Raw genomic sequence first — 12,138 nt, forward strand, 5'->3', positions numbered from 1 at the left:
ACGCTTGTTTGTTTTCATATGGTACTTAATTTGTAAACATTTCCTGAATCAATATTTAGTTAGTTCTGCTACGGTTTAGATATCACAACCCTATTAATTAAGCAAATATTATTATTATTATTATTATTATTATTATTATTATTATTATTATTTGCGGTACGCGGGCCTCTCACTGTTGTGACCTCTCCCGTTGCGGAGCACAGGCTCCGGACGCGCAGGCTCAGCGGCCATGGCTCACGGGCTTAGCCGCTCTGCGGCACGTGGGATCCTCCCGGACCGGGCCCGAACCCATGTCCCCTGCATCGGCAGGCGGACTCTCAACCACTGTGCCACCAGGGAAGCCCAAGCAAATATTATTTTTACCTGATGTAATCCCTATACAAGCAAATGACAAAGGTGTTTTAATTTTATTGTGCAAAGGAGAAAATTGTAATAGTATTTGTATAAAATATGTTGTAATTCATCTACCTTTGAGCAGAATTGGTGTTGGACCAAAAAAGACATATAATTGGGTTACTAGGCAATATATGCTAACTAATAGCTTTAGTTTTTAAAAAGTCATTAGCAATTCACTTCCCTCACTGTAGTTTAACTTAATGACTGTCAACTCATACCTAACACTTGAAATTGGAGAGAGTGGATCACAAGTTTTAACGTTATTTATTTCAAGACACTGTTGACTGCAACTTAATAATAGTCTTCCATGCCTTAGTAGAAGAGATGCAGTATAAACACCACCAAATTAAAGATTCATGTTGATTATAATACTGTTTCTAAAATAGAAAAGCTAAAATATACAAAAATATGACATATGGGGATCCTACCAACATTTCTTCTTTTGGGTAAGGTCAGGGATTAGAAGGCAAATATCCATAGGCTGTTGGATTTTGAAACCTACTTCTGGCTAACAAGAGTACAGCAGAGAAAAATCAGCAACATCTACACTTGCACCATAAGATAAGTAATAATAATAGCTAATATTTATTGAGCTCTTAACATGTACCAGTCATTTTTCTAAGTGCCTTCCATTCATCTTCTCATCTAACCTATAATCATATGGGGTAGGTACTATGTTTTTCCTGGTACACAGATGAGGAATCCTGAAGTTCAAGTGCTAGTAAGTGGAGGAGCCAGAAAGTAAGTAAAAACATGCAATTCCAGACACTGTGTTTTTGGTCACTATGCTCTATTTCCTTACATATCAGCAAAGTGGTACCTTCAAATCATACAGCAACAAACACACTGCCTGAGTAGGCAAGGACTATGAGAAATCTATGAGAAAATCAAGTATTTATTTTTCCCAGCATTTTGTTATGAAAAGATTTGAAAGAATTATACAATGAACTCTCAAATGTGTACCACCTAGATCCTACAAATAACATTTTGCTGTATTTGCATTATCATATTTTTACCCAGCCATCAGTCCATACATACATCTTATTTTATTTTTAATCCCTTTTACTGTAAATTCAGGCCTTTGATTTTTTTAATATAAATTTATTTATGTATTTAGTTAGTTATTGGCTGCATTGGGTTTTCATTGCGGTGCACAGGCTTCTCATTGCAGTGGCTTATCTTGTTGTGGAGCGTGGGCTCTAGGCGCGTGGGCTTCAGTAGTTGTGGCACACGGGCTCAGTAGTTGTGGTGCATGGGCTTAGTAGCTCCGCGGCATGTGGGATCTTCCCAGACCAGGGCTCGAACCCGTGTTCTCTGCATTGGCAGGCGGATTCTTAACCACTGCGCCACCCGGGAAGTCCCAGGCCTTTGATTTTGTTAACTATAATAGTGCAGAAAAATGGAAGTCGTGTTTAGAGACAATGTTAGAGAGCTAATTTGTTATTTTTTTAAAAATCATACCAATTGTTTAAAAACAATCAGGCACTTGTTTTTAATTATCTATTTAATACCAGTTGATTAACTTCTAAATCTGTATTTTGCCTCCAAATATGCAGTTGTAAGGATTTAATGAGAAAAAAGATATATCATACTTTCTACTCTACCTTGCACAGAGTAAGTAGGTATTCAATAAAGAACAGGCAAAATAACGAAGCGAATGGGAAAATGCAAAAGCTTATACTGCTCTGAATCAGTTAACATACTGGAGGGCTTAGGATAAGATAGCAAAAGATAATCCTCCAACCAGGGAGAAGAGAATATTGTTCAGATATTTTATATCTGTATCTAGAACTGTTTGAAAAATGTTAGGCTGTTAGAACTAATCAAGTAAAATAAAGATGAAAATAAAGATCAGAAGCTATTTAGAATAAAGAGAGATGAAGGTACAAGGGATTGCAGAAATATTATCAGATGAGTATGTTTACCTAGCTCTCCATGAAAACAAAAGCATTTCTTCAAGGAGCTGAGTTAATGTAGTCCAAGTGCATTGTTCTCTGGGGATCTAAATTGGAACACCCAGAATAACCAATTATCTCTTAAACTGTCACTACAGCGTGGATTTTGTGAACAGTACTTTTCTCAAGTCCTTAGGGACATTAAGGGAAAGTTATACATGTACCTAAAATGCAAATAAACAATTACTTATTGCAAATACTTCAGTGCTCCAGATAAGCAGGTAATAAATATAACTTCCTCTTGTGAAAATTGAGGCACTTAACACATTTCTTATTCCAAAATTTACCATATCCTAACACAGAAAAATGTCACAAATATGAATATAGGCAAAATCAACAATATCCTTAAAATAAATTTGGATTTTCATCCACGTAGGTGTAATCAACCACAATACCACAGAATAAGACAGAAGGAAAAGATAAAAAAAAAGTCAATTTAGCCTAAGTTCAAAAAGCAAGTGAAGAAATTCACTTAATTGAGAATAAAATCATAGAGTATCAAAACCATCTGATTTAGTGTTGGAGGGTAGAAAAGAAAAGGAAAGAATATTGCCCTAATGTGGGTCTATCTGAATGAATTGGGCACAAACTACACCCTTAAATATCTTAGTGATGGAACTGCTTGCAATCTTTATTTCAATGCTTAAGAATGCTGGCCCAGTGGTTTCAATATAAGCATAGCTATTGTCAAGCTATTCTTCTGTAACAAACTTTGGTAAGAGTAAACTGAAATCTGCTCCTTAGGTCATTACCGTTCTGGGAGATCAAGAGCCAACCCAAATCAATGGGATGATGAGAACCATTAACTATCATATCAACAGTCCTGATCTTGATACATGTAGTAATAGATAGTTTGTTTTTACACTTTTGTCCATGAATGATAAATAATAAATAATTTATGTAAAGAAAGGCTAATCATAACTGTATATATAACATTAATTTGATATTGTTCTTATGAATAAAATTCCAAATAAACAGAATGAAATGTCCTTTGAAATGGAATATAATTAAATGCCTCTGCTAACTTTAAACAGGCATTTATATTAATCCAAATATTAAAAATTATATTAATCCCAATACAAAATATATTCCCACATCTGCCTATCTTTCATTAGGAAGTATAGAGTGTACATCTGGCCTGATAAACATTCCAAAGTGCCGATCCAGATAAACAGCATGGATGCATTCATAAACCTGGCAGAGTCCCAGTTCCAAGTGGTTTTATATTATGAAAAGTATAAAATGTTTAGGTAGATTTTGCTTCTACACTTACATACATTAAAAAGATGGTCTTTAAAAATGTTTATTTTGTGAGGCAATAGGAGAAAAAAAATTTATCTCCAAATATTGATGTTACATGTTTTGACCAACAATGCTCTATTATTATATTGATCTTATCAAAAAATAACTCTAATCTAAAACATAATGAAAATGAAATGAAATGAAAATATGTAGGACACTGAGAAAATCTAGTCTCTGCTTCTGTTGAAATTCAGCCTCTGTTATGTACCTGTTTTCAGACAGAGGAAGTAAATTCACAGTATTACAAAGACTCTACTATCTTCTTATATAATTTTAAAATTTGGAGAATGTTTCCAGAAATTTCCCAGGTGGCTTCAATCATGATGAAAGTTTCTCTAACTATATTGAGAGAGAGAGAGAGAAAAAAAGAGACTACATAATATAAGAAACCTAATCTAATCTAACCAGGCCAAGTATAAGAATAAAAATGGATTTTAACTACACTAAAAATGAAAACAAAAGTTATGATTTTACCAGATCATCCATCAAAACTGAGTAGACACACCAAGAGACCTAGGAACCAGAGACTTCATCAAGCTATAGGAAACACGGTCTGAGAAGTTTCTGGCAATTAATAGTGAGAATCTGGACTGGCTACTTGAGTGTTAGGGGATTTGCCAGCAGGCAGTAGGCAGAAAGATAAGCAAGCAGGCAGCCTGCCCACGTAATCAGCAATGTCCACTGGAGGGCAGCCAGGGGATGTTCTGGCAGGAAAACGGTGTTAGTGAAATCTGTTGACTGGTAATCAATAGAAGTACTAAAAGGCAATGCTCAACATGATGGAGGCTTGGCTTAAGGTAGTACCAAAGCAATTAAAGGGACTCAGTACTAAAATGTCTGCTCAGAGATGGGGAAATGACAAAGATCTAGTGAATTAACTAGAGTAAGAAGATAAAGCCTTTGCCAAGTATACAGCCAAGAGCCAGTTATTAGAAATAAGAGCAGAATCAGCATCAAAGGTGAACTTGAAGCTGATCAATAGAATCATTAACTGAGACAGTAAGAAACCCTCCAATAGAAAGGAGATTATTCCAGAGGGGGATATTGATTTGAGTCTGAGTTTTAAAATTAAGCGTCCCCAAATGAGGGACCTTGACAGATGAAAGATCAAGAAACCAGGTCATTTATTACTATCTTCTGCAAAATTAAGATGAAGTATGATGATTCTTAGAATACGATTGTAATGTAAGCCAGGGTGCACTGAAAACAATGGTATCATTAGGTATATTGCACACAATAGTACTTTCCTATTTAATTCCCTACTGAAAAGTTTTCCTGCTGCATAATAAGAAAAATTTCCATTATTCAGCACCTAGGAGTCTGTTCCAGTCAGGGTTCCTTTTTTAAGGCAACAGAAGCTTACTCAAAGTAACTTCAGCCGAATGTAAATTTATTGGAAGAATAGCTGCAGCTTACAGAATCAATAGGAAAGCTTAAGAACCAAGCTCAGAAGATGACTAGAAAACAAAGGGATCTGAGTAATGGAGACACAATCAACGCCATGCTACAGAAACTGCCAGGATATGATACTAACTTGGCATCATTTTCCCAGACTTAGATGTTGTCAGCATGTCATCAAGGGCGTGACTAAATTCTCAACCACCCTTCCGTCACCACACCATCTCCTTAGATTCAAATTCCTGAAGGGGAGTACATGATTGGCTAAAAGTAAAGCAGGCTTACACTCCAGCTTCCAGAAGGTGGTTTTCCTCTTACCCACTCTCAGTCTCAGACAACCACCAGTCTGTTCTTGGTCATTATAGATTACTTTGATGTTTTCTGGAATTTCATATAAATGAAATCTTTTTATAAATGAAACTCTTTTCCATGGCTCCTTTTGCACAGCATAATGTCTTTTAAAACTTTCCATGTTGTTGCATGTACTGGTAATTTCTTCCCTTTTATTGATGAGTAGAATTCCATAAACACAAAAATTTGATTATTTATTCACCGACTGATGGGCTTTGAGTTGCTTCCAGATTTTTGCTAATAAGAAAAAAAGCTGCTATAAACATTCATACAGAAATATTTGTGTGGACATATGTCTTAATTTCTCTTGGGTCAAAAACTTGGAGTGCAACGGCTGGATTATATGGTAAAGGGTATTTCTGACTTTGTGAGAAACTGCCAAGCTATTTTCCAAAGTGGTTATGCTCTTGGTATTCCCATTGGCAATATATGAGGGTTGCAATTGCTCCACATACTAACACTAGGTCTATTCTATCTCTTTAATTAGCCATTCCAGTGGGTGTGTAGTAATAATTTGTTGTGGTTTTCATTTGCATTTCTCTGATGACTAATGACCCTGGTGGTCTTCTCTTCTGTTTATTGGTCCATTTGTATATTTTCCCTCGTGTAGTGTCCCTTCAATCTGCCTGGGCCAGATTGCATTTTCCATAAACAGCCACCACAGTATCTTCTATCCCACATGATTTTCTTACATTGTGATTGTAACACACGGACCAGCAAGCAATAAGGTCTATATGTCCCTCTTCTTTGAATTTGGGCAATCTTGTAACTTCTCGGGATATGTCATTAAAGTTCACAGAAGATGATACCATTTCCACCTAGTTCTCTCGGGATGCTTGCTCTTGGAATTCAGTCACCACGCAGTGAGGAAACAAAGAATCACATGAAGAAGCCCCGTGTAGGAGCTCTGGTGAAGAGCCCCTTCTGAGGTCCCAGGCAAAAGCCACCATTAAACACCAGACTAGTGAATGAATAAACTTTAGATGATTCCAGCCTCCAGCTGTGGATTTATCTTGCAAGTAAGGTCTCTGACATTATAGAAGAGAGACATGCTGACCCTAAGGAGCCCTTTCCAAATCCCTGCACCTCAGAATCCATGACCATAATAAAATAGTTGTCACTTTGCACCATGAACTTTAGGATGGTTTTCTATGCAGTAATATTCAATACATAAGTAAAACACAGGCTTTGAGATGCCACCAAGTATTTAAAGAGTCCGTGAATAAAGATGTTAAAAAAAAAAAAAAAAAAGAGTCCGTGAAGAGAAACACAGTTTAGATTGATTTTTTTCTTTTTCTAAAAGGCATTTTTTGTTTCTTAGTATATAGGTACAATTAAATCTTTGAGAATCTGAGATTTTCCCTAAAGTTTGACCATGTTAAATATATACATATACATAATTTTTATATAGAACTCTCACTTCAAGTGTTACTTGGCCATTATTCTGTCATTATCATTTGTTTCATCAACTTTCAGAATGCTGATAAAGTTCAAGTAGACGCCTATTATGAGGTGATGAAACGTAAATGTCACTAGTATTTATTGATTTCTCATAAACTTTTTCACAGCTCTGATTTTCCTATAGTCACATTTGTAGGTGTGGAAGAACAAAACAAGAAAACCAAATCAAACAAACAAGAAACATGCTGAATTTTATTTTTATTAACTCAGAACAGATGCCAAGGTAATGGGAGCCCCAAATCACTACTCATCTAGGCAGGTCAGCACACAACCATAATTACCTCAGTAATTCAGGGTTACACATGTGCTTGTATTCAAAATCCAGGACAGTAAGATTAAGAAGATGTATATTTGGATATATTTAGGTTGGCTTAAAATAGCTTGATAACCATGGATTAATGGATATGAGTTCAGCTAATCAGCATCTCTAAACTTATCATCACATATCTGAATAGTCTTGTATTTTTCCACTAAAGTTTTATGAACTTTAGTTAGAAGTAGATACCTTCTGAGTATTTGCATAGGATAAAGTGCTGGAGATAACGAGTTAAGACAAACTTTCATCCTTCAAAAATCTCAAAATAGTGAAATGATACATTTTTCTTTTGCCTAAATTTTATTTGCAATCACTAAGAGGTTTAGCATACTTTTCAGAATAAAACTTTTTTTTGAAAAGTCAATGTATGTGATCCACATTAAAATTATAATGTTACAAATTTATAAACTAATGTATTTGCAGTTACTTGCTTAAATATAGAATGCAGTGTCCATTTTAGAACTTTATATATAAATTATTATGTAGGGGCTTCCCTGGTGGCGCAGTGGTTGGGAGTCCGCCTGCCGATGCAGAGGACACGGGTTCGTGCCCCGGTCCGGGAAGATCCCACATGCCGCGGAGCGGCTAGGCCCATGAGCTATGGCCGCTGAGCCTGCGCGTCCGGAGCCTGAGCTCCGCAACGGGAGAGGCCACAACAGTGAGAGGCCCGCGTACCGCCAAAAAAAAAAAAAAAAAAAATTATTATGTAGTAAGACAGTCTAGTTATGCATTTACACATCCTTCCTCTTTTTCATGAATTCATCAACTACAATTATCTTTAATGAGATGATACAACTTTTTCTCAAATGACACTGGTCAATAAAAACACTGATAATATATTAAAAAGATATATAACATATACAAAGTAAAGCTGACATTTGAGTTAATATGAAATATTTGAAATATGAAAATAGTTTTAGCTCAGAGTTAAAAAACAGAGAATATCTCATTATGTATCAGAATATATGTATAATTAGGAATATTATAATAGTTTCTAATGAGACTACTATGTGTCCATTTCATTCCTTTATTAATTGCTTGTAGAGTTCCTCTATTTTTTTGGAGAACTTAATCCCAGCTTACCCAAAAGGTAAACTAAATGTTTAGAGCAGCAGAAAAATATACACAGTGTGGTTAGTGTTCTATTAAGAATTTTCAATAAAACACCAACTTTGTAATCAAAGGAAAAAGCAGAACTCTGTTATACTTGCTTACACTTGTTTTAGGGCTTAATGCATTTTTTAATACATTATTTAATACATTATTACATATTAAGGGTGTACCATTAACTTTTTAGTATGTGGGCCTTCTCATTACTTTAATCTGATCAAGATGGAGCTTTACGAATATCACAATTTCATGACATTATGATGTTTTCGGATTTGTTTTTAGATCTACTAGAAAAAGAAATGTGATGAAAAATGGTAATATTTTATAATCTAATTCTGAAGATAAAAATAAAATTCTTAGCACTGTGTTTGTTCCCAATCACATACATGGCTTCTCCTCTGAATCCTTCAGGTTTTACTTTGAGTTGAATAGATGGCAAATTGGAAAAGGTTTATTTCAATCTTTCCATTATCCTGTTTGTGGCAATTGATGCATTCTAAGATATATAATCTTTTAAAAATAGCCCTTTAAGCTTTATTTTTTGTGTCCCATTTAATTGTTCTTCAGCACCTAAATATTGACCAGTAAATCCAGGAATGAGAAACTAGGGAACTAGTGATGGGTCATGTGACTTTGATGAATGAGGGCTTAGGAGCCCAGATATAAACTGTCAACTTCTCATATATTGGCAAAATAAGTTTTGTAAATGAAAACCAATACTCTGAACTTTATATACCAAAGGCTTCTCCTGCCTGGGCTATGAAATGTTCCTTCATGTACCATACTTGATTTAAAAACTTAAATATATAAAGCATCCAGGCAGGATTTTTCATTCCTCAAATTTTGAGGGTGCTTATTAACTCTATGGATAAGGTCCAGGTTGCTTGGACCAAAAGATAAATTTGTCTTATTTCTAAATATCTGCTCATTTATTATCACAAAGCAAAGGTCCACTGGCTTAATAGACAAGCATACCATTTAAATACATATTCAAAATTTATTCTCCAAATGCAACATTGATGGTCTCTGGTCAATATTTCTTTACGTGACCACACTGTGAAAACAACTTATAAAATTTGTGCTGTTTTTATTTAATTTTAAATTTGTTTAAATTAAGTGACACACACATATATCTTGTAAAAATGAAAACTTTATATATGAGAAAAATTGCCTCGATCTCATCAAAATTCCAGTCCTCTCCCCAAAGTATCTACTGCTATCAATTTGGTATTTATACTTTTAGATCTCTTTCTAGAGACTTAAATACATTTATTAAAATAGCTATAAGACAAATAGGTTTTTTACATTTTACAGGAAAATTAAATAATATGATTTATGTCAATCTGCAATTTTTCCCATTCAATTTGTATTGAAGCTATTGATATTCTGTAGTATGAAATATATCTCATTTATGTACAGGGGTACAGTGATCCAAGATATCTAAATGTAAGTCTTTAGCAACTTCTATGCTAGTTGTCATTTAAGTAGTTTATTGTTTTAAGCTTTTAGAAAAATATTGTTAGGAAGATTCTTGTATATGCCGCTTGGTGCACTTGTACAATGATTTCTTTAAGATAATATTATGTGCCAAGCACTGTGTTATGTGAGAAAGGTGTTATTATTATCTTTTCATTGCACTGAAGGTAAAAAGTGACTTGTCTAAGTTCACACAGCTAGTAAGTGCTAGATCTGGGAGTTCCACACATCCTTTTTAGCATCAGGATCAGTGTTCTTAATAACTACTCTCTATTCCTTGCTTTTAAACAAAATAACTACTGGCTCAAACTGTATTCACATTTAAATTTTAATATATGCTGTCCATTTGCCTCCAGAAAGGCAACAGCCATTTACATCTACACTAAGAGGGACATTTTTATTGATATTTCCCTGGCATATCCTTCCAAAGGTGGAAATTGTTTGTTTGTTTGCTCTTAGAAGGAAACAATGTAAATATTTTAATAAAAACAATCCCACAGCATTTACTGTCATCTGGTAATAACATAAAGGTGAGCAAAACAATATGAATAAATGCCTTAACTACACTTCTAACAAAGGACACCTAAAAAAACTGTATTGCCTTCTCAACAATTTCTCACTTCATTGATCATTTCTAGTTGAAGACACTTTGGAGCAGAGTAATGTTATCTCCTTTTAGCATGATCCGACTCAGCTGTTTTCTTGACTTTGTCTTAGAATGAATCTCTTCTGCATCATCTAATACGAGGTTCATATACCCATCAAAACCAATGACACAGCCCTCTATCCGCATATTCACTTGCTCATAAAGCCACACCTGAATCCGAGATCTAATTTGCAAGTATCTGAAGATGAGATTGATGGGCTGCACCATCACCTTCTGCACCTTCTGCACCTTCTGGCCCTGGCCCCGGTACGCCATGGTGGAAGCTCACAAAGACCTCACTATCCTGCACACCCTAGAAATTGGTTTTAAGTAAAACAGTAACGGAGAACTCAATATAGATCTTCAGTTACTGATGATGATTAGAACCTGTGCCTTAACGCTATTGTGAGAGAAGGCTGAGTAGGTATTGCCTCTGGAGGAACAGATTGTAGTGTCCTATAAAGCGAACAGGAATGCGTTCATTCTCACCCATCACACATCTCTTTAACTATGCTTTTATGACTTTATAACAGTTTGAATAAACTATCCGGGTACTTCTGTATTCTCATTTGTCCTGCTTCTGGTACAGAAAATAGAAGGATGAGCAGTCTCTCACTGACTGAAAAGATAATTCTGTTGTCACAGATGTATATATTTTGTTGTAATATATATGTCAGTGACTGTAACAGAAAACTGGATCCACTTCCTAATTACTGTCAGAAATAATGGTTCCTGATTAACTATCCCTAAATCAAAACCACCATTCTGGTTAGATGCCCTCCATCATTTCACTAGCTCATAGAAAAAGTCTATTAAAAAAATTTTTTTTAAAAAAGGAGCAACTTAGTTACCTAGTAATATATATTGCCCATGGTTAAAATATCCTTGGGTGTTTGACGTTTTCTGAATGGTAGAGTTTGGCGTTTTGTTATTTGGAAATAAATCATTTGTACTCCTGCTATAAAAGAAATCTCGGTTAAAAACCTAAGTTAAAATTTAACCTATCATCTTAAGATAAAAATTTAACCAAACAGTAATGATGCTTTTCTCCTCTTTTTCTATTTTCTGAATCACTCTGTATAACAGAGGTTATATTTCCTTGAATAATAACTAATATAAAATTATATAATCCCAGTGCTTTATTTGAATGGTTCATTTTGACTGATTCACTTTTAAGTTTTTTTTGTTTTTATTCTGAATTTCTTTTTTAAGTTAAACTGCTAAGCTATACTTTTATACACAGTTTTTCATTTTTAACCTTTTTGTCAAATGTATGGGCATAGTTTTCCATGGTATTCTTAATATTTTAAATGTCCATTATATCTCAGGTTACTAATTCTTCCGTGGGTTGAGCCATTCGTCTGGCTCTTTTATATAGCTTCTATTTCTTTGCTGATAATTTCTTTGTTTCATTTGTTTTAAGCATTGCTCATTGAAGCATTTTTAATGATAACGGCTTTAAAATCCTTGTGAGATACTGCCTACATCTGAGCCATCTTGGCACCAGCATCTACCTTTTATCATTCAGGTGGTAATTTTACTGGTTCTTGGTGTGACTAGTGATTAGCAATTGTATCCTGGATATTTTGACTATTATGTTAGGAGATTCTGGGTCCTATTTAAGTCTTCGATTTTAGCAGGTAGTCACCCTGTGTAGGTTTAGCCTGTAGGTCTTGACCTACTTTTGAGGGTTGTGGATCCAATGACAACTTAATTTTCAGAACCTC

At 34.8% G+C, this 12,138-nt stretch overlaps 1 pseudogene; it reads right to left on the minus strand.

Moving 5' to 3' along the window:
- Positions 1-10,222: 10,222 nt before the first annotated feature.
- LOC113614654 (small nuclear ribonucleoprotein E pseudogene) lies at positions 10,223-10,687 on the minus strand (annotated as a pseudogene).
- Positions 10,688-12,138: the final 1,451 nt, after the last annotated feature.

The sequence above is a fragment of the Aethalodelphis obliquidens genome, unplaced genomic scaffold, assembly GCF_003676395.1.
Source record: "Aethalodelphis obliquidens isolate GAN/ISIS:26980383/991018 unplaced genomic scaffold, ASM367639v1 scaffold101, whole genome shotgun sequence".
Lineage (NCBI taxonomy): Eukaryota > Metazoa > Chordata > Mammalia > Artiodactyla > Delphinidae > Aethalodelphis > Aethalodelphis obliquidens.